General features: G+C 53.8%; 1 protein-coding gene across 2 annotated transcripts in view; it reads right to left on the minus strand.

The window, feature by feature from the left end:
* The window catches only part of TAFA3 (TAFA chemokine like family member 3), a 78,664-nt gene extending 57,897 nt beyond the window's left edge, over window positions 1-20,767 (minus strand). Inside the window, exon 1 of one of the 2 annotated variants that reach the window (XM_042852656.2) lies at window positions 20,519-20,767. The gene's annotated coding sequence lies outside the window, so the exon portion shown is untranslated. The remainder of the gene's footprint in view (window positions 1-20,518) is intronic. The other variant, XM_005303541.4, reaches the window with a different exon arrangement.
* Between the last annotated feature and the right edge of the window lie 2,815 nt (window positions 20,768-23,582).

Here is a 23,582-nt window from a genome sequence, read left to right on the forward strand (position 1 = left end):
AAGCCAGCTCTGGTTCCCACCTGGTAGTGTGCATCAGGCTGGGCTGCCGCTACCCTGCTCATGTGCTCTGGGATGTCCTGAGCTACACACTCTGAAGATGGCACCCGCCCAGTTCAGCCTGGGAGGATCCCAGCAGTGCTGTGTGCCTGGATTCACACCAGCCTGCAAACCGCTTGGTTCTCCCAGCAAGCAGCAGCTTCTCCTTTCCTGTGATGCACCTGGCTGGAGCCTTCCCTCTGGACTGCTTCCAAGAGCGCAAAGTGCCAACAGGTCAGGCATCAAAGAGGAGAGACAGAAATGCACTGGCTGCTAGAAACGAGAGCCCAGCCACCAACACACAACTAAGCAAGGGGACAAAGGCCCCCAGAGACCTGGGCCTGATGCAGTGGGTGATCCCAGAGATGGCTCCAGCATCCCCACCTGAAACAGGGGCTAACAGCACGCACCTGCCTCTGAGAGGGGCTGAGGCATTGTGAGCATTAGCAAAGCACTTTGCCCTACTCCCCTAGCTCACCTGCTGTGCAGCCGTTTATACCGGCCCAAGTGGGCGTGAGATGCTACCACATCAGACTGCTGGCACGTGGCAGCCCCTGAGGAAGCAGAGATGACGGTGCTCACTGCAGCTTGTCAGAGGATCTGACCCAAGACATTTCTTTTCAAAACATCTCTTAGTTAAACTGCTCCTACCCAGAATGACCCCATCAGGATGCGTTTCAGAGGCATCTCTCGTTCTCAGGAGGAAGCTGCACACACAGATGACTGTCCGTGTCCCTCTCTTCTCCTCATTACCCGACAGGACAGGGAGAGGGGCTCGCACACCCCTCCAGATCCCAAGTGATCACTGCTCCAGGTTACCCAAGTTGGAAAACTGTCTTGCTTTCGTGTCCTGCTACTCTGGGGTATTAGGAAATCTACTAGAGCCAGTTTGTTTCCTTCGTCACCAAGATGAGTCCCACTGCAGGCAGAACAGCCACCCACAGCAACTTGCCAACCATCCCCACTTTGCTCACACAATCCAGCAAAGCCCATGCTTCACTTCGGTATGTGAGTAGCCCCTGAGCATCCCATCTGACTCCCTGGCAAGCTCAGGTTCAAACCCAACTGGCTCTAACCTTGCCCTGTATCTGTCTGAGGCAGAGAAATTAAGCTTTGTGCAGTTTATTCCATGGGGAGTCATTTGGCCAGTTCCCAGAACAGAAGTTCTGTGTGATCGGGGAGAAGCCAAAGATCAGGCTTACCCTCTGTATCAGAATGAGGGCTTGCCCCTGCGTTCTCACCAAAAGCCCCCGCCCTCCCCTTACTCCAGTCCTGCCATTAACTCTAGAACTACTGCCATCCTCCACCCCAGAAATGGGAGAACCGAGTCCTGTGTATCTGGTGCGAAAACTTTTTGGGACCTTACTGAGTGAAAGCTGGTGTGGCTGTAGTGGTCACTGCATGCATACAGAGCACTGCGTGCTACACCCATTCCTGCTCCCCTACACAGATCCTCCTTGCGAATGCTGGTTCTGGGGGCACTGTATCTTCTCCCTCCTCCACTAGGCTCTGTGGGGTTCCTTTGGTTTGATCCCCTACACGCTGCCTTAATTAAGGTTTGGATCGGTGAAGCCTTGGGCTGCCATCCTCTTTCCTACACACTACGAGTACCCAAGCCTTGGAGATCGCCAGAACGGCTTGAGATCCCGCTGTGGACTCTCTCTGCTAAGCTGGCAGTGCTCATACCAGGTATCCTAGCAGAAGGTGCTGGACTAGCAGACAGGGGACCTAGATTCTCTTCCAACTCTGCCACTGACCTACTGTGCAACCTTTGGCCAGTCCCCTTCCCTCTCTGGGCCTCGGTTTCCCCTCTCTCCCTGTGTCTATTTAGAGTGTAAGCTCCCAGGGGAGACACTCTCTCTCTCTCTCTCTCTAGGGGCATGTACAGTGCCTAGCACAACGGAGCCTCCCTGCGCCAGTGGCAGTGCACTCGGGGCAGGGACTGCATCCTGGGCTGCTAGCAGCCGGTGGGAGGTCCCACGGGTGGGGGCAAAGAGGGGGCTTTCCTCTAATAATGCCCCTCTGAGCCTGTCCTGCGGGATGCTGTCCTGTGGCAGGGCCGCAGCCGCACTGGGAGGAATGCTGGAAAGGAGCAGCAGTGAAACGCCACAGTTCACAGAGGTAATGCGCATTTCTGCCCTATCCCCGGCTGTATCTAATTACCCACAAGAGGGAAAGGAACGCTCCTCCCGGGTAAGCTGCCTCCACACCACGGGCCTTGCTGCAAGGGCTTGGGCTGGCTTCACGTGGCATCCTGGAGTCAGCTCCCACCTTGAGCGGGAGAGGAGCAGCTCCAAGACCTTTCCCAATCCAAGGCAGCTCTGCCCGCCTCACAGTCTCTGTTAGCGCCCTGTTCCAAGGGGGGACCACACAGCCTCTGCTCTAGAAGGCCCCTCCCAGGTGTCACAGCTCCTTAAAAGCTGGCATGGGCCAGGCCTCCCTGCTTCAGCTTCTGGCCGAGAGGGTCAGGAAGAATCGTTCTCCCCTCCACACACTGCCATGGTTTCTGCATTCTGGGGGTTCCTGCACCTCCCTCTGCAGCAGCTGGTGCTGTGATGTCAGAGACTGGTCTAGGCAGACCCTGGGTCTGACCCTGTCTGGCTGTTCCTGTTATTCAGTATTTCTATTTCAGTAGCTCCTAAGGACCCTGTCGGGAATCAGAGCCCCCTGGACTGGCTGCTGTAGAAGCAAACAGCACAGCACCCAGGTGCTGATCTCCAGTCTCCCCAGGGTGGTTTGTATTTCCTCTGCTAACCACAGTGTTTGCCAGCTGCATTAGATCCCAGTCAGCTGCACAGTTCGATAATGAGCCTGGCTCCGAGATGCACCCCCAGAGCTCTCCTGTCCCTCCCACACCGGTGCCTGCCTCCCGTTCAACCTTCGCTCACTTCTCTCTCCTTTGCCTGGCTCGTGATCTCCGAGTGCACGACATCTTCCTCCCAGCAGCTCTTCACATCCTCAGCTTGCAGATGCCCAATGCCCCAGCTCTCCGGCCCTGCCACTGCTGCTTGGTTGAGCCAGGGGCGGAGATTCGGTGTGTGGTGCCAGCCCTCAGGACGGCCTCGAGCCTGCTCAGCACAGGGGTCTGATTATCCCCACAGGAGCGCCGGGCAGGTGCCTGGTCTGCGTCTCCGAAATCGGCTGGAAAAGGTTTGTGAAATCTGCAGGGGGTTTGTCTCTCTCTGGCTGGATTCTTGTACAGCTCCCCACCACCACCCTGTTTATCTCCTTCCCTCAGGCCTAACCTGACTATTTGCATGCTAGAAAAATACCAATACAAATAGGATTATACAGCTGGCACAGCGGGAAAGCGACCAGAAGAAAGAACAGAAGCAGAGGGGGTGGGGGAAGGTGTAACTCCTGGTGAAGCGTATCAGCACAGAGACGATCTTGGAAAAGCACTGAGGAGATGGCGTGTCACAACGCAGGAGATGGGCCACAGGGCAAGAGAGGCCCCAGCGAGGCAGGATCGCCCGTAACAAGCGCTCCTTCACTTTGTTTTTTTTAGCGTGAATCTGTAGAATATGCCACGTGCTGGGCACCTTCCACACCCAGCTCTGCAAGTGCTCTTCCAACCTGATTTATAGCAACTCCTTCTATCCGAGCCCTGCCACCTCGCTCTGCCAATGCCCCTCGAACCCAACACACAGCCCCCTGCTACCCCTGGGATCTCCCCACCACACACACAGTTCTGCCAATGCCCCTCAATCCCAGCCTGTAGCGCCCCCCACATTATCCCAGTTCTGTGCTCCCCACCCAGCTTTGCAAAGACACTTGTGTCCTGGGCAGAGCCCCTCCAGAGGTGTGCTGACACCCGCCGGTCAGGACAGACAGTGCCCCATGGCGACATCCAATGCTCTGATGCAGCCCAGCAAGAAGGCTGGGTAGACCCTGTCCTTGGGGGAGCATGTTGTAACCCCCCATGTTCCTCATCTGTATAAAACTGTGATATTGCATACCTCACAAGGCATGCTTTGTATCAGGGAAAAGGTTATGCTTGGCTGAAAGTCACTGTTCTATCTAAATACATATATCTTTAGTGCATATGAAGTTATGAGAATTGTGTTGTATGGCTGGCACTAAAACATGCTGTAAGTTGGGGAATCAGCCAGATATTAGCTCCCCAGAGACAACAGCAAGGAAAGTAACCAGCGCCTGGGCGGGGTGTCAAACAACCATCAGCAACCATTGTCCAGCAAGGAAGCTACAACTCAATGACTCACGTGCCTGAGGCCACACCAGGGGAATTGCTCAACCTTGCCTGGGGACTCAGCAATGCCCACCAGACATGCCTGGACTTGTGCTCCCCAGAACAGAGCACAGGGAGCCACTGCTTGGCCTTTCTCCTGCCCCCACCTATGCTGCAAGCAACAAAAACAACAAGGAGTCTGATGGCACCTTAAAGACTAACAGATTTATTTGGGCATAAGCTTTCGTGAGTAAAAACCTCACTTCTTCGGATGCAAGAAGTGAGGTTTTTACTCACGAAAGCTTATGCCCAAATAAATCTGTTAGTCTTTAAGGTGCCACCAGACTCCTTGTTTTTGTAGATACAGACTAACACGGCTACCCCCTGATACTTGCAAGCAACAAAGATACTCAGAAGACTCAACAGAAGAGACTGGCCCAGGTTTAAGGGACAAACCTGTATATTAAGCACTGCAATATCCAATGGGGTGAGAAAAACAGCTTAATCTAGGTGTTGCCCAGTCTAATAGGGTTGAGAGCTTAAACCTTGTGCTTATATTTTATTTTATTTTGGTAACTAACTCTGACTTTTTGCCTATCACTTATAATTTTTCTTTTGTAGTCAATAAATTTGTTTAACTGTTTATCTTTACCAGTGAGTTTGCCTGAAGTGGGGTAAATCTCCTCAGGTTGGCAAAGGCTGGTGTACATCCACTTTCCATTGATGAAGGGGTGAACCAATTAATGAATTTGCACTGCCCATCTTGAGCAGTGCAAGATGGTATATTCCTGAGGTACAGTGCTGGGAGGTGCCTTTCCCTGTGTGATTTATGAATGGCTCTGGGAACATTCATGCAATCTAGCTGGGTGTGGGGCTCTATGTGCAGTTGTGCTGAGTGATCACAGCGCCTGGAAGGGTTTGCTGCTTGTCACTAGCAAAGCATTGTGAGAGACAGCCCAGGCTGGAGAGTTAAGGGTCACAGTGGTCCCACAGTCCCAGGCTGCACCTCGGGGATCCCGTCCCAGACCCCATCGCTGAGAGGGGACTGCCCCCTTCGGTCGCTGAATCAATGAAATGAATTAATACGCAAGCAAACGCTCTCTGCTTGAAGTGGGCATGAGTTGATGGGATACGACTGGGCTGACGCCCTTGAGTAAAGACACATCTAGGCAATTTCAAAAGCTCCAGTGGGTCTGTCGGCTAAATCCGCGCTCCAATTTTTACACTATGGCCTGCATTGTCCTGGCCCCTTCAGAGATGGCACAGCCTAGCATGGAAATATTGAGACCATTTTAAAAATGTGAACTATTTCCTCGATAAAAAAGGAACCAGCCGTCTCTGCGCCGCTGGGGCCAATTGTGTATATCCATCCAGAGGTGCCCACGCAGCACCATCGGCCTGCAGCACCCCGGCCAGCGCACGAGTGGGCGAGGGAGCCAGGAGCAGAAATGAAAGGCGGGCGAGGAGAAGATGCTGTGTACTGCTGTCTCACCCTCCCACCGACCTGAACTGGCAGAGTGGCAGAGGGAGCGGTGCACCCAGCAGCACACACCTGGCCTGCCTGCCCGCGGGACACCCACCGGCAGAACGAGAGCATGAGGCTTCCTCACCCTCTGCATTTCTCCCAGGGAAGAGTCTCTATCTCGCTAACACCCATCTCCCAACACCCCCCATCTTCTCCCCCACCCAATGCACCCCAATACCTCCCAGCTCCCCGACCCCCCCCCCCCAGCCCACCCACGCACACCCCAGCAGAGCAGGATCATAATTCTTTGTTACTCATTTCCAATGACTACGGCTGGAGGCCAGGAGCCCAGGCTTCCCCTTCCAAAGGCTGGTGGTCAGACCATCTCGGGAAAGGCCACGCTGCTTGTCACACTAGCATGTAGTGACTCAGGACAACTCCTACAACAGAGGCTGGCTCACGGGGGCTGTTTGCAGCACCAGGGTCCATTCCAGCAAAGAATCCTCCGGCAGGGGAATGGCCCAGGGTCACAGCCCATGACCGCAGAACAGTGAGGTGCGGGGGGCAGTGGGATTCCTGCCCACTTAAGGGCACCAGGGCTTTCCCCTTTGATTGGAGGATTTAGCTCTTCTAAATAAGGCCAGACCAGCTGCTGCTCAGCGCAGTCACATGGTGAGAATGCAGGCATGGGAGCCAAGAGGCCTGGCTCCGCCACTGTCTCACCTTGTGTTCTTGGGCAAGTCACTGCTACTCCGTGCCTCAGTTTCCCCCTCACCATAATGGGGTTAGTAATGCCACTGGGTGTGCATGCCTGGCAGTTTGCTGGCATTCCCAGGGGGTTGGAGGAGAGTAATTATTTTGCATTAGCCTGAGAGCAGAGGCAAACAGCAACCTCCTGGTGAAGCCATTCTGCAGACCCTGCTCCCCAGCGGGTGATGAGGGTGAAGGAGATCAGGGTGCAGGAAAGCCGCTCTGAGCAGAGGTCTGATCCTATTGCAAAGCAGCACTAGACAATTCCAGTGTACAACTCCCCTGGAGGGGAACCGCTCTTGCTGAGCAGGAAGAACAATGCCGTGTCCCCTCCTCTCTGTCAAGTCCGCAGGGTTAAACGCCTTGTCAGCCGTGGTGCTTACCAACCTGCCCTCGGCTGCCAGAGCAGGCTGGCTCCATCAGGGTCAGGGAGAGTTCAGCTTATGCAGGGAGGTTACAGTGCATTAATCAGCCTTCTCTCAGGGCTGGGCTGCTCCCAGCTCACCCACCCTACGTTTAGAGCCATGCTCAAAATGCATTCCTTCGCCAGGCCTTCCTCTGAACACGGGGTGCTGGAGAAGCCCGATCTCCCAGCACCTGCTGCTACAGGGTGCGGGAGGCCTGGGGCAGGAGCCTTTCCCAGACCATACTACGGCCTCTTTCCCACAGCAAGTAGATGCGGGGGAAGCCACAGCTCTTCTGTCCTGAGGGCTGCGGGCAGCTAGGATTTGCTGCCCGTGATGGTGAGGGGCCCACGGGAAGGGGACATGAAGGAACACATCTCTGAGATGTGCAGGGGGCCGAGCCCCTGCCATCCCCGTTCAGGCCAGCAGCAGGATTTGACCCAGTAGCTGGACCACGTTGCCCCTCCCAGGCAGGGCCAGCTTTAGGCCGATTCCGCCGATTCCCTGGAATTGGGCCCCGTGCCTAAGAGGGCCCCGCTCCCCCGGCCGGAGCATGGCAAGCCCTGCGCCCCACTCCCCCGGCCGGAGCGCCGGCCCGAGCCTGGCGGCCCCACTCCCCTGGCCGGAGTGCCGGCCCGAGCCCGAAGTGCCAGCCCGAGCCCGGCGGCCCCACTCCCCCGGCTGGAGTGCTGGCCCGAGCCCGGCAACCCCGTGGCCCCGCAACCCCGGCCGGAGTGCGGCAATCCAAAGTGCTGCTGAAGACTCGGAGCGCCGCCCGGTGAGTACAAGCCCCACGAATCGGGCCCTGCACTTGCTAAAGCCGGCCCTGCTCCCAGGCAGCTGCTGTTATCCACGGTTTGCGGGCTAAACCAAGGCATGGAAAGGTTCAGGCCCTGATTTCCACCCACACGGTGACTCCCACAGGAGAGCAGGTGCTTGGTGTACTGACTCGCGGTGGAGGGGACCTGCCGAAGGCCGTCATGAGGACATCTGTGGTGATGAGGAGACCAGGCCCTGCCACTGCACAAATGGATTTGCCTAGGTGGGGGGCGTGTGGGAAGAGAGCAGTGATGCAGACTCCTGGGTGTGCACCCAACCTGCAAAGCACCCGGGGGCCAGCTGCCTACTCCAGGAGGAGGGAGCACTGTGTGAAACGCTCACTGGGGCAGCACATACAGCTGTAGCAACGTGGCACGTTCACACGTGGAATGCTCACTAGCACTGGGCAAAGCTGGCAAGAGCTGCCTCCGAGAGGAAGCTGGGCCAAGACCATTGCACGGAGCCCGTGAACCTCCTCTGATCCGCATCCCCCATCCATCTGCTGAAGGTCAGTCAATAACGGCCAGATGTTTTCAGATCCTCCAAGGCAATTTAAATGCCAGCCTCTGTCCTTGTGGAAGTCAGAGAAATGTGGAAAATGAATGAATTACTTTAGCAACATCGTCTGCATATAGAGCAGCATCGCTCGCCTCCCTGGCAGGAATGGTGGGATGGGGGAAGAACGAGGCTACAGCAGCTCTGATGCAAGTGTCCTACTCCCCACGTGACCCGAAAGTGCTTGGCAAACAGGCACTTTCCATCATTAACTGGTGTCACTCGAGCCTCCTTTTCAATCTTCAATGACTCTGGTTCTTTGTGCAGGTGGAAACTGTGTCCTGAAACACCCACCCTCTCCCCTCCCCCCGCCTCTGCTGACTGATCTCCATGTGACAGAATGTGTCCTGAAACCAAACCCAGCACCTTCCCCGAGCCAGGCGTCTGACGCCCAAGAGAGACGTGTCACCACTACAAGTGGAGTTTGAACGCTTCATTGCTACACTGCGAGGGATCTGTGCTGCAACACGGAGCAGGGAGGGATAGCTCAGTGGTTTGAGCATTGGCCTGCTAAACCCAGGGTTGTGAGTTCAATCCTTGAGGGGGGCCATTTAGGGATCTGGGGCAAAAAACTGGTCCTGCTAGTGAAGGCAGGGGACTGGATTCAATGACCTTTCAAGGTCCCTTCCAGTTCTATGAGATAGGTATATCTCCATATATTATTATTATTATTATTAGTTTGCAGAAGGAGCTGCCAGGACCATCAGCTCCAGGCTTGTAACAACATTAGGCTACAGAAAGATAAGGGAGCAATGCTGAGACAGCAGTGCCTGGTGACTGAGGACAGACAGACAGAGAGAGGGTGTATATGGGGAGGGAGAGAGAGATTTGCTCACCACCTACTTCAGACTCCCCAGTGCCTCACTGCTGGTCTGTCCCATTGGTTTGACCAATGCACACTGACATAAGGCAGATATCGGGGAGTCATCTTGTCTTTGCTCCAGGCCTGGTGATTCTCCAGACCTCAAGCTCCTATATCACACCCCACAGTCATCAATCGTGTCTCTGACCTTCCAGGGCAGGTGCCCCACGCTCTCTAGGGCAGTGGTTTTCAACCTTTTTTCATTTGTGGACCTCTATAGAAATTGGAATGGAAGTGCAGACCCCTTTGGAAATCTTAGCCATAGTCTGTGACACCCCAGGGGTTGAGAACCACTGCTTTAGCATCAGCAGGGCCTGGGACCCCGTTCCTGGGGGAGAAGCTGTGACCCTGGCGGAGCAGCACTTGGAGGGGCATTGGCTGCTTTCACTGGGGGCTGCCTGAAGCCCTCCTCATGGCTGCCAGGGGGCTTGGAGGGAAAACGGGGGATCCCTACAGATCTCATTTGCTTGGAAACCAAAGAAATAATGCTTCCTGACTCAACCGGGGCTGGAAAACGCATGGTCAGGAGGAGCCTCAGCGAGTCTCTTTCAGCTCCACACCAGCATTCAGTCTATATCCCACCTCCTTCCACTGACGCCCCAGCTCAGCAGGCAGGGATGGAGCAAAGGGGCCACACACACCCCACCGTCCCGGGCAGGAGATGAGCACAATCTGACGTGCTCCAGCTGAGACCAGTTACACCGAGTGAACAGAAAACGCCTTGGGAATGGATCTGAATGGGGGGTGAACCCTCAGCCACAAGGCAGAGGGTGCTGGGATTCGGGGCGGGGGACGTTGCCCCTGGATGCACTGCACAGAGTCGGCTCCAGATGTTACCCAGGCAAACGGAGGAAGAATCGCTCTGTGGTCACAGTGCTGGACTGGGGCTCCAGAGATGTGGATCCAATCCCCTGCTCTGCCACAGACTCCCTGTGTGACACCTGGCAATTCATTTATCCTGCTGGGCCTCAGTTCCCCCATCTGGGCCATGGCGATGAGTCGATTCCACACAGGGACAGCGTCCGCCCTCGTCACCAGAGCATAGGAGCACCGTCCAGCAGGGCATTAAGTGATGTCACGAACGTCCTTCACATGCAATAATAGCAACCTCCCGCTCTCTGTGTGCCTCGTCTATTCAGATTGTGAGCTCCTCCAGGCAGAGACCTTCTGCTACTCTGGGCCTGTGCAGCGCCCAGCACAACGGGGGGTTTCTGGGGGAATCTCTTCCTGGGACAGACTCGAACAGCTGTAGAAATCAAGGCTGACCAAGTGCCAAGCACCCCTACCTTCTCAAAGCCGTGCACTCGCTGACAGATCCTGCCGTGCAATCTATAGTTAGTTAAGGAAGGCTGAGCTGTTTAGGATAGCTATGAAAATATAAATAAATTACAGCATTATTAATAGCGCATCTTCAGCTGGCCACAGTATACCGAGCAGGAAAGCTCTTGTGTGGCACTGGAAGAGCTGGGGATTGTACTGCCTTCATGAGCGCACTCCCTGCTGCTAAGAGAAGTGCAGGGGATCTAAAGCATTGCTTGCCATAAAAGACAAAGTGAGGGCACAATCCAGCCTTGTGAAACACGGCACCTGAGCCATGCACTCCTGCTCCAATCAACTTCACTGGAGCTGGTCCACATAGTTCCATCCCAAAACTGTGATTTTGCACAGTTCACTGTCTTCCATGGGAAAAGGCTGAATTCAGCACAATCTTCTGATTGTCCCAAACGGGAGACTCCAACCCACCCAGTTTGAGTTGGACATTTTGAAACAAAATGACATTTTTCATTCCGAAATGCGGCTCTGACATAAAGAACGCTGTTCTGACACATCAAATCATTTCCTTTGGTTGAAACCACTGATATATTTCCACTCGAACATTCCCAGCTGGAAAGTTTTCAGAATTGTCCATTGGCAGGCTGGATTTTCTTGTTGTGCTGGTTTTCGTTCGGATTTGGAAACATCTGACCCTCCCACAGTGTGAAAATGCCATTTCCCGTCCTGCTCTCACCAAATGCTGATGGGTTTGCTTCCTGAGACAACAATGCAAACACATAACTGTGCCAGAGACGTCATAGGAGCAGAGATTTCCTCTGCAAACAACTTCCAGTTACAGGCGCCTACTCCCAGGACTAGACACCGTTCCTCTTTCTGTCCTCCAGAAAGCCCCCCTAGTTCAGCACCAAACCATGTGCTCCAGAACCAAAAGGTACCGAGCTGGGAGTCAGGAGCCCTGAGCTTTATTCCAAGAGGCTCAGGCACCCAAATCTCACCAAAAGCCAGTGGGAACTAAGCACCAATACCCCCTTTCCCCCCCACCCCGCACTCCGAGGTGCTGGGCTCAGACTCAGGAGATCTCAGTTCAATTCCTGGCTCTGCCACAGATTCCCTGCGTGACCTTGGATGGGTCACTTAATCTCTGTGTGCCTCAGCTCACTGTCTGTAAACTGGGGATAACTATACTGACAAGCTTTATCCAGTGCTTTGGGATCTGAGGATGAGAAACACTGCACAGTGGGGTTCGGGTCCACCACACGGCTCCGAGGAGCTTGGATCATACAAATAACAACAGGTGTGAGAGGTGGCGAGCATTACCAGCACTCTCGTATTGCCACGACGTCCCTACGTAGAGATCTCAAACCTGGGCGAGGATGAGCACCCCTTCCCCCACACACCACAAAGAAAGTCCTTTTCACCCCATAACTGGAGCTTTCTTGCTAAAGTAACCATCAGCCCCCAGCTCTGTCTCTTTAATGGCGTGAGGGGAATTAGTGGCACCGCTGCAGGGGACTAGTCCTGCGGGGCATGGGTAGGTGAGGGATTTCAGTTCTCTCTGTGGTGATGCTGCCTAGGGCAGGCAAGAAGGGCCAATGCACCTGTGAATAAACACACACCACCACCTGGGGGCCTGGCGCCAGCCACTACGATGAGCAAGGAATCCTCTCTCCCCATTCCTCCCTTTGTTTCCTGTGTTAGAGCCTCTCAAAGCCCAGCCAAACTCCACCCATATGTCTGTCTCTCTCTCTCTCACACACACACACAGATGGGATACGCGCTGCAAACTGCCCTGTCAGATCTCAGCGACCTCTGGTGGGAATATCGAAGTCAAGGCTCTGTCGCAGGGCAAGGTGAACACAATTCTCCCGCCCTGCCTGGATGATTTTATGCAGGGTACCCCTCTGCCGGGTGCCGTCAGAGGGAACTGGGGCCCAGCCGGAGGGAGGTTTGCTCTGCTCTGAGAAGGAGGTGGCTGGGACACTTTCATTCACCAGTGAGTTTCCCCACTTGGTGGAGGCGGCTTCCACTGCTTTCCTTGCTAATGAGTTTGGTGTGACAGACACTTATCTCAGTGATGACAACGGAGCCGGAGAGCAAAGCAGGCACGAAAGGCTGAGCAGAGAGGAGACGGGAACCTGCCAGCTCCCTAGAGACAGGACAGGTATCCCACGGCCCGTCTCCAGGATTCACTGGCAATGTGCAGCACTCAGCCAACAGCCTGTCAGAGTCATGCCAGCTGCACAGGGAGCGAACAGCGACATCACTGGAGGCTCCAGGGCAGGGGTTCTCGGCCGTCGCTGTACCACAAGCCCACACCACAAACCTCGCGGACATGAGGGGAGGCCCCATGGGTCACGGCCCCAGATTGAGAGCCTGGGCTTTGGGAAATGAGCCCCATACACACTGGCTCCAATGCCAGAGGCTGAGTGTGCAGGGCCCATGGAGCCTGGGTTCCCTTCGCCACACCTCCAGGCAGCCCTGCAGATATCTCAGCTGCTGTTTGCATTCCAATAGCACCAAGAGGCTGCACTGGAAAGCGCTAGGTGTGAGGGATGCACACCGAGCCAGTGCCCACCCCAAAGAGCTTGCACAGACCAGACAGAGCAAAGTGGCAGAAAGGAACTAATCTCCACTGACAGGTGGGGAACGGAGGCACAGAGAAGCTAAGTGACTTGCCCAAGGTCACACAGGGAGTCGGTAACAGAGCTGGGAATTGAACCAGGATCACCTGCGTCTCCCTCAACTGCCATAATCACAAGACCAGCCTTGCTCCTGTGCAGCACACGCAGACGCTGCCCATGCTGCACCTGCTCAGTGGGTAGAGTCCCCAAAGCAGCCTCTTTCACCAGAGCTAATCCCGCTTTCCAAGGAGTGAAACGCTGAGCCAGAGAATGCCTGCCCCTGTTACCTGCTCACTAGCTTATCAGGATTTGGGGGGCGGGGATGGTTTGGCATCTTTTGTTTCTGTGCCCCAGTGGCAGAGACATACCCGTCCTATCCCCGCCTGCCCAGGGAAAGACAACAGCCACCGCGGGAACCAGCTGGCCAGCGTGCCTGCCAAAGCCCATGCCAACGCCGAGGAAACACTGCACTGTAACCTGCAAGGGAGGCGGCCAGACATGGATCCCTGACTACAAATGGCACAATGTGTTTCATGACAATGCCAGTTAAGACACCATGGGCTGCTGTCAGAACCGTTGCCAAAAGGCAGGCTGACAGGAACGCTGACGAGAGTGCCAAAGTGTCCGGGGCCTAGTCCTCCCTTTGTCTCGGGGTTCACATTTCATGTTCGTCCCCACCAACAATCTGATGCCCCAGAAGAGCTGCTAACAAACTGGGTAAGATGACATGATCAAGCTTACGGAGATGCTGCATTCGGTGACTCCTATGCAGCTCTGGCGAATAACTACCATGCTATCCAAATGGAAGAGAGCATTTTTAACATGGGCCATTTTCTGGGCCTGTTCTAGTCAGCCTCTATTGTGCTAGCGTCACTGCAGCAGTTGTGTTTAATTTTATAATGCATTCATTAAGTATGGTACAGAGCTGTGAGTGATGAAGTGTTAAAGAGAGTTAGCAGAGGTTAATCACCAACAGCCATGGAAATTATGATCTCAGCACTAAGGTGTTGATTTCATTTTTACCAAATTATATGGTCTGAAATCTAGAGCCTTGTTTTGTTGTTGTTGTTAAAGCAGCATTTTAAATGCTGAACCTCCAGTTGGTACGGCTCCAGCTGTAACGCCGTTTGGAATGCAGTCTGATGCCCAACAGCGTTAATGAGGGACTTTCTGTCACCATCAATTATGCTCTGAGTTTTGGAAGTCTGGCACATTATGTGCACAGGTTTGTGAGAGAGGATAATTATACTCAGCAATATTCCATGGGAAAAAAAAGAGGAGATGGGGGAATAGGAATTAGGCGCAAGGTTTTCAACGCAAAATAATACAGTACTCATCTCTAAAGTGATACCACATCACACCCCTCTGCACACATCGGGCCCAGGCACGCAGCCCTGGCAGGCTGAGGAGTTTGGGCCCCATCGCCTGGACTGGACAAGACCCTGGTTGCTCTTTGACAAATAGTCCAGCTATTTCAGCACATCTATGAGTTTGCAGCATTTTTGGTTGGTCAGAAAGGACCAACAGTGCCCACAACCCTTTAGGGACAACCTATCAGGTCAACCAAATGTGTGTATTTGGGGGAGGAGGGGTAGTTGAGAGGGGGAGAAACTGAATCTGAATCAAAACACTCTCATGATTGTGTTATTAAATTCCAGTACAAGGTATTGGTTGGTTGGTTGCTGAATTTAAACACTCCCCCTACAATGTTTGCAGCTCAAAGCAGAACAGCATTGGGCTAATGCATGAGAAGTAGAATTTGAAGCAGACTGTAATCTACGGTGAAACTGATTAGTCCATGTCAATTTTCCAAAAGGAGTGAAATACAAAGGGTAAACCAAGCACATAAATGAAAGTAAATTAAGGTTGTACAGTTCTGGACACTGCGTTCACCCCTGGTTTTGTTAATAACACAGTCACGTGTATGATGTGTATCTATCAATATGGAATATTCTCATGCAGCCTCCCTGTAGCACTAGGAAGTCTCTCTATGAGCCAGTGGACAAAACTGGAATACCCACTGCAGAGTAGCCCTTGGGAAGCAGTATCTGTAGCTACTGATGGCTCCATCGCAGTAAGTGTGCCTCAGCCATCCATGTCCTCAACCAGGGCCCAGCTCTACAAAGTACTGACCCCCATCACAATCCCACTCGCTTTCAAACGGCCAAGTGAGGCAGCAGTTTTGCCTTCCAGGACAGCACCTCTCAGAACCAGCCCCGAGCAAAGATGGCCACTTTCAGACAGGAGAGAAGATTCCGACCCATGCTCCAGCTCTCTCCGAGCACTCTGGGTGCTGCCTCTGCCGCCCTGAGAGCTAAGCAAGACCTCTGTGCAGGCGAGGGAGTCTGTCAGTGCAGTCCACACAGGGCACCATCGGCACAGCTGCGTGTGTCAGCTTGCCCTACTGTGGTGCCCAGCTGGATTCAATGGCTGCAGAGGTTAGCTACAGCAATAACTGAGCAAAGGTTCCCTGGTATTGCAGGGGGATTAGCCTCACCGGTCACTTCATGCCACATCCCACAAGGCAGGGAAATTGAGAGAGAGAGAGAGAGCACAGTGTCCTCTCCCAAGGCAAACCCCATGGTGGGTGCACAGCCTCTGGCTGCAGCTGCTCTGAAAGGCTGTTCAACAGGGTACCTCTTGGTGCAATAGCTAGTAGATAAAGGTGCCCACTGCAGAAGCACTCCCGTAGCTGGCACTAACTGGCATCCTACATGGGAGCCTCAGGAAGGAAGCTGAGGATCAGCCAGACCACGGAGAATGAACTCCTTCCAAGGCGTTGCTCCAGGTGAGGAGTGAGGCACAGGGCAGGAGATGGGTACCCTGCCGCTGTAGCTCAGGTGTCCAAGGACTGCTTTGGAAGGAGAAGGCAAAGGCAGTGGGTGGGCTGTAGCGAGAAAGGATGAAAACCAGCTGGCGCTTTGCACTACGAGTCTCAGCACCTCCAATACCCACCGCAGCCCAGGAGGCACGCAGCCCTGGCAGGCTGAGGAGTTTGGGCCCCATCGCCTGGACTGGACAAGACCCTGGTTGCTCTCTGACAAATCCTGCTGCTCTCCTCACCAGCAAGAGCTGCTGAGTCTGAAGAGAATCGGAGGATTCCTGGGGAGGTTGGCTCAGGAAGATGTTACTGTCCTTCGAACATAAACTGATCGTGACAGGGCTAGAAACTCAATACGAATCAGCTCAGTGTTTACAGTGGAACCCACGGGTCACACTGACGGGTTAACTTTTTCTGTAGTGCCCTCCAGGGGATGAATCATGCTTAAGAAGCAACTTCACCTGTTCAAAATTACACAAGGCAGAGCTCTAGCAGGGGGGTTGCTGATGCTGCTTAGGGCAAAGTGTCCCACGGAGCTAGCTTGCCTTCCCACTCACAGGCTGATTGGCTGATTGTTTCCATTTCTGCACAGTAATTTCAGGCATGCAGCTTCCGCCCTCTCACACGCTGTACTCCCATTGTCCCTCCAGCTTTCAGGCATGTCTCCGCCACTTGTTTTTAGACTCTTGATCCCTTTTTTTTTTTTGGTACTCCAAGTGACACACGTTAGAAAAGCCTCCGTGACATGACGGTGCCGGAGAGACATAGTGTGGGAGAAGGTTACCCTGCTGCTGTATCTCGGGTGCCAGGGCGCCCAGCGCCGTGGGAAATGGGAAAGCAGAGAACGCAGAACTTGCCAGAATGGACCAGCCCCAAAATCCACTAGTCTAGTATCCTATCTCCAACAGTGACACCAGCTGCATCAAAGGAAGGTGCAAGAACCCTAACAGCCAGCAGATGGGGGGATAATCTGCCCCAGGGGAGTTTCATCCTAACCCCCAATAGTTAGGCTCTGGCATAAGCCCTGAAGCAGTAGGTTTTATGCCCCTTTTCATTTTAGAATTAGCTGTTCCTGTTATCAGATGTCCACTCCGACCGTGAATCTTGCCAAGATGGTGGCCTCCATGACATCCTGTCGCAATGAGTTCCACAGTCTAATTACATGTTGTGCAAAACAGTGGGAGCTGCTGTGAGGCACAAACACACTGTCCAGAATGACAAAGCAACAGCAGGGAGCCCTGCAGAGCAAGACTGAGCACATCTGCCCATTAAAGGGTCTCTCTCCTTCTCTCTTCCAGTCTGATTTCCTTCCACCTCCTTGTTCATTCCTTTAGCGTTTGCCGCATTTTCTTCTCCGCCAAGGGTGAGCAAGGGAGTTTTTAACTCAAATTCAGCCCAAGTGCTGGGACTGACTCCTGCCCTTGTGCGCTGCAAATCCCATCTCCTGGTGCTACTGGCATTTTGAAGGTCAGCTCCACTGACAGCTCTATCCTCAGATTTATCCCGGGCCAGGAGTTTGTCTCTCAGATGGACAGAGGCAGCTCAGCAGGGGGGTTGATACCCAAGGTTAACAGCAGTTAAATCAGTCTGGTCATTCCAGGAAGGTAGGACAGCTAAAGTTGTTGTCCCAGTGCCGCCAGCACGGTGCCGTGCCCCGGGAGCACGCGTGTGCCGCCAGCACGGCTCCACGCCCGGGGAGCACGCATGTAGTGCTGCAGGGGAGAGCCTCTTAGATATCTTTGTGCCATGTCACCAGCAATGGCCAATCAACTTGAATCATGCAAGAGGGATTATTCAGAGAGTAACCCCTCCTATTCTCTCTGCCAGGCCAGTGCTAGGGCATGGGATCCCCCCTTTTCCATCTCTTTGGAATGGCCACGCCTCTGACTGGCACATTCCTCCTTCCTAGATGACAGGCCCCCGTTGGGAATCTTTCCCCAGGCGCAAAGGGGCCAATGAGAAGAGGGGGATGCTCGTGCCATGCGTAAGGACAGCTCCATCCCCTTCTGCCCTTACCTTGTTCTACGAGTCAGCTCGACAGGACGTAGAATCTTTGGGCCCGATTCTGACCTGATGTAAATCAGGAGTAGCTCCAGTAAGCCAATGGAATTACAGCAGGAGAAATGAGATGAGATCAGAATCAGACCCAGCTAGCATCTTAACTCCTGTCTGAACCCCCCTGCTGTCGGGAACAAATGGGGCCATTGGTGAGTTCTGTATTTTCCTTCCCAGAAAGAAAACCAACAGTTGCTATAATAACTGAGCTTTTATGCATTCTCAGGCTGCTTTCCCAAGGAGGTCAGTATAATTAACTCCATTTTACAGATGGGGAAATTGAGGCACAAGAGGGGATGTGACTTGCCCAGCATCAGCCAGCAGGCCAGCAGCAAAGCCAGGAACTGAGCTCTAGTTCAGCTCCCTATCCACTGAGCTGCCCTCTCTCCCTCCCATTTTTGGGGCGATGGAGCAACGGCAGCAGGAAACGTTTGCTTCTTTTTTGGTCCTGAGCCAGTCATTTCAGCCGATCAGTTTGCAAGTGCTGGCGCAGGGAAACAGCCTGGATGTGACTCTCCAGCCTCCATTGCTCCTGTGAGGCTGATGACAACAGAAGACTCAGCTATTGCATACGCTGGGACAGAGGGAGTGGGAGCTCTCAGACTAATTCTGGAGATTTTACAATAGCCAGGTACAGTGCAGGAAAACGCTACCTCTCTCAAACAGTAGCCAGATAGCAGGACTGACTTAGATCCCCGCTGGCTGGCTGGATGTCACCGTGCGCGCATCCTGCAAGCCACTGCAGCGGGGACAGGACCTGGCACTTGTGTAGACAGCAGCAGTGCCGGGGGAGCCTCTGTCTCGCTGAGCCAGCAAGAGCCGCCCCAAGTTGGTCCTAGCTGGGAGCTGCATTCCCCTGGCCAAGCGAGCCAAGCTGGAAGTCACTCGGCAAATCTCACAGTGCCAGCTGGCTGCTGCCGATCACCGTCACAGATGACTTCCACTGAGACCTGGAGAATCTGCCTCTGCCATGAGTCACTCTCCCAGCTCAGGTCTCTCTCTCGCCTACAAACTATGCAAGGTTTTGGGTTGGGTTTTTTAGATGCAATTTGCAAGCGGATAATTTAATTAGCTTCACTGTTGGTTCAGCCTTGCGCCTAGCGGGAGCTCACAGTTTCTTTAGAACCAGTCCTGTTTGGCATGAAGCCACAGACCTCCCTCCTCACATCTATGCCACCGTTCCCCCGGGTACCTGCATTCCAACACCTAGGCTCTCCCCTGGGCACGAACACAGAGCTGATCCTACAGGGAGGTGCACGATTGCCTCGCTCAGCAGGCTGGGCTGCTAGGTGAGACGTAAACGCAGCTAATGGAAACCAGGTCTCGCTGATTTAACTGGCTCTACATCCTATGCAGGAAAGCGCCTCCCCGTTGGCGGTGCCTCCGTGGAGAACTGCCCGCCTCGGGGAAACTCAAACAGAGACCAGGCTCCCACATACAGACGCATGCCAGCCAGGTGGTCACCCACCATACTTATGCTTCAGGAAGGTTTCCTGCCCTCGAGCTCTCCACATTCCCCCAGCCCTGACTCCTCATGCCACTGGGACACTCTCCTGCTGAATCTGAGATCACAGCCCACCAGTGCCACCTCACTGGGTTATGACTTCACAGCAGGGAGCGAAGGAGATGCTGTTATTCAAACCCCAACAGCAAGGGGAGAACCAGGAAAACACTGCCCGGAGGCACCTGTGTTTGTATAAACATTGCCCTACTCTGCCCAAGCCAGTAACCCATTAGTGCCGACCCTCTCCTGCCCTGATGCAAAGAGCCAGGGGGAGATTTTTAAACTCTCTCGCTGCTCCTCCCTGTGAGCAGAGCCTGTCCCCACACTCCCCTAACCCAGCAGAGGAATGGGAGGCTGTGAGGAGGTTCCAAGAACTCTACCCCGGGGAAATTACTCCAGATTAAGGCAGCGCGGTAATTTAAAAACACAGTAGCCAATTAGGACTAATGCCCTGTGTGGACGCTCTTATTCCAGAATAAGGGAGCCTTTGCTGACTCCGCTTCCAAAGCGATACTGGAATAAGTGTGTTCCCCCAGGGAGCTCACTGCAGTCAGTGTCCCTGTGGGGCGGTGGGGGCTTCTGATCTGCATTTTCTTTCCTCCCGCGCCCCCTTTGCAAGAGGTTGAAATCTCTGCAGAGAACCAAGTCCCCCTGTGACATGCCGAGGGAGGATGGAGCATTCCCAGGAGCCCTGGAAGCCCCAGCACGCCTCGTGCTCCCCGGGGAGCGCCCGCTCCAGCTCCGGGGACACGGCCCGGGGCAGCTTTCGGCCTCACCCCCGAGACTTTGCGCCGCGGCATTTGCAACCCGGGCGAACGGGGAGGAAAATCCGGCTCCCGCGGGTCCCTGGGCGTCTCTCCAGCCCCCCAAGTCTCCGGCTCGCTCAGAAGTTTGCACAGAGGCAGCCCGGAGAAAGTTGGCTGCCAGGATGCGCGCAGGGGGTCGCGGGGAGCTCCCGGAGCAGCGTCCCCAGAGCTCGCCTCGCCCTTCCCAGCACGGGAGCGCCCGGGGGCCGCTTTCCGAGCTCCGCACCTGGCTGCAGCGTCCGGGCGCCGAGCCTGGGGGGGGGGACGCTCCACAAAGAAGCCCCTGGGTGCGAACTGGGAAAAGGGGGCGCCCCCCCGGCTCTACCCCTGCCCCTCCCCGGTCCCCACGCACCTACCTGTTGGGTCCCGTCACAGGTGTCCCCGCCGCGCGCCCCAGCCGCTGCCCATCCCCGCCCTGCGCGCCGCAGCTCCGCGGCTCGGGCTGGCTGGGGCTCCCCGGGCAGGGCTGCGCTCGGCTCGGACGCGCAGCGTCTGGCGGCTCCGCTCGCTCCGCACCAGCCTGGCTCGCTCCGGCGCCGCCCGCCGCAGCCTCCTCGGGGGCCGCCGGGCAGAGCCTGGGCGCCGGCGAAGGGGCGCAGCGACCCCTAGCGCTCGCACGGCCCCGCGCTCTGCACCTCTCCCGGCACGGCCGGCTGCGCTGCGCGCCCTCCCCGCCTGCGCGGCCCCAGGGAGCCTCCCGTCCAGTCACCTCCGCGCCCTCCCCTGCCGGCCGGGAGCCCCGGGGAGAGGCGGGCCGAGCCCTGGGGAGCCCCTCGGGAGCTGCGGCGCCAAAGGGACTGTTAGTGCAGCTGGCCCCTCAGCCCCCGCTCCCACCCTTTGGCACAGCCCCAGGCACCGGGCGTAGGGGCTGCTGGAGGGGGAACTAGCGCCCCGCACCCTCTGCTCGGGGCAGGGCCGGCTCCAGGCACCAGCGCAGCAAGCAGGGGCAGCACGTCTGACTCTTTGGCGGTGGGTCCCTGGGGCCCTCTCGGAGGGAAGGACCTGCTGCCGAAGTGCCACCGAAGAAGAAAGCAGCGCGGTGGAGCAATCACGGCTCTCCCCGCCGCTGCTTGGGGTGGCAAAAACCCTGGCGCCGGCCCTGGCTCGGGGCTGCCCACCTGTGGGTCTTCACTTCAGCACTGGTCCCAGGGGCTCCAGGCCTGGCTCTGCCCAGGCACGCTGCAGGAGGAAGGACAGGCCCCAGTCTGATGTGAGCCCCACTGTGCTAGACCCTGACAGCCCCTGCCCCACAGAGCCTACAGGCCAGGGCTCCCACTCAGGACAGCACACACTCAGCTTTAAACCCTTGACTTCAATGGGACTTAAGCACAGGCTTAAAGTTGTTTTCTTGAATGGGGGGGGCCTAAGTAATGCAAAGAAGATGATCCCTGCGCTGGGAAAAGCATTTCAAATCACTCCTGGGAAAGCTCCCTTGCGAGAGGAGGAACAGACCAGGGCCGGATTTAGGGGCAGGCGACCGACCCCTGGGGTGCCAGGCTGGGGGGGCTGGTTTTATTGTTAGCGACAAAAGGGAAAATGGAATGTTTGAAGTAAAATGTTTCAGGTATTCCGTATGTGGAGTCATTTTTCACTAACCTCCTAGAATGTTCTGGACCTTTGTAGAACCTTCCAGACTTTTTGAGAACTATCTTTTCCTCCGGCCTCAAAAAATGTTGTCAGCCATTCCCTGTTCATTTTAAAATGAAAAAGTTTCTATAAGCTTAGCGGAAACTATTTTTTTGTAGTTGCTCATATATGGCATGAATAAATACAGATTCACAGATCCTAGTGTGCAAATTTATCGTCTTACATGACAGGAATCACTCATGCATCCAATTCGTGCACCAAAGTCATGAAATGGGCGACAAATGCAATACAAAGTAAGATATTCAAAAGTTTAACAAATGGGGGAGGCAGAGACTCTCCTCACCTGGGGCACCATTTGGTCTAGGGCCAGCCCTGGAGCAGATCTTTCCCCACCTTTCTCCCAGTAGGGGACAAGGAGCTGCAGCAGTGGGGGAGAGGGCAGAGCAGAGCCGGTATGAGTTTGTTTAGTCACCAGGGGCATAGAATCAGGCTTAGAGTAAAAAGGAGCTCGTTTTTGCTATATAGGAATTTAGCACCTTTTTTTTTTTAAAGAACCAAGTCAAAATTGCATTTTTTTAATATGTTAAATTAGACCAGGTTAGTCAATACAAAAGGGAAAAGTCCTACAAACCTATAAACCCAGCCTCATTAATAAGCTGTTAAGTAAATACAAACATTTTACTTTTCAGATCACAGAGTTTTAATAACAACAACAAAATCAATAAGAAGCTAAATGAAATCTGCCATTTATATTCATCAGATCACTTGAAAGAAAAACTCACAAAATTAGGCATCTATTGATATGATAATAAGTCAATACAAACATATTCCTTTCCAGATCACAAAGTTTTAATACAATCAATAGCAAACACTATAAAAACTACCTTTCATATCAGACAAATGTCAATTAAATTAGAATCATATTATTCAACAAGGAAATCTTCACAATTTAGACCCTTGCTGATGTAATGGTTTGTAAATACAAACACGTTACTTTCCAGATCACAGAGTTACAACACAGGGGGAGGGGGAAAATCGGATTTATGTAAAACTGATTTCATTCGATCTGAATCAGGTAATTGATCTGATTTCATCTACAAATTCATTTTTTGTTTTGGTCCGGTTTGGATTTTGTTTGTTTTTTCCCTTCTCCTTCCTGGATATCTTCAAGGATTCCACCACTTCATCATAATCATGCAAAAGAGATTTCGTAGTATCCTTAAAAAGACAAAGTTTGGCAGGGAAAAGAACTGATACAGCGAATCCTAATGAAGAAGATTCAATACAACAAAGGATTGCCTCTTAGCCTGGGTTGGACTAGACATACCTAGGCAAACATCATTATCCTGAGTCTTTCCTTCAGAAGTCTGATGTCAGTCCTTCCAACTTTGCTTCAGCAAGATATCTAAACACATGTCTAGGCCCATTAAAATCAATGGACCTACTCATCTGCTTAACGTTACACACATGCTTCAGCAATTAGTCTAAAGAAGTCTGCATCAGTCTAAAGAAGATGCAAAAGTTACAATGAAGGTTTCCGTCAGAGGATGAGAGCAGATGCTGGAGTTTTGTTGGCATCTCAGAAATATTGTAATGTAATATGAGTAGCTGAGTGCCAGAGCTGTGTGAATAACAGGTCTTTGATTTGCTGGCTATTTTGAAAAGTTAAATATATATAAGGTTGAACCAGAAACACAATTTTTCAAAAACTTTGATGAATCAAAAAGTCAAAAAAAGTTTGTTTGGGATCCACCAAAAAGTTTAATTTAAACAAAATTGAAATGTATCATTTCGATTTGGACAATTTTAAAATTTGTTGAATTTTTAAAAATA

This window comes from Chrysemys picta, chromosome 4, assembly GCF_011386835.1.
Source record: "Chrysemys picta bellii isolate R12L10 chromosome 4, ASM1138683v2, whole genome shotgun sequence".
Taxonomy (NCBI): Eukaryota; Metazoa; Chordata; order Testudines; family Emydidae; genus Chrysemys; species Chrysemys picta.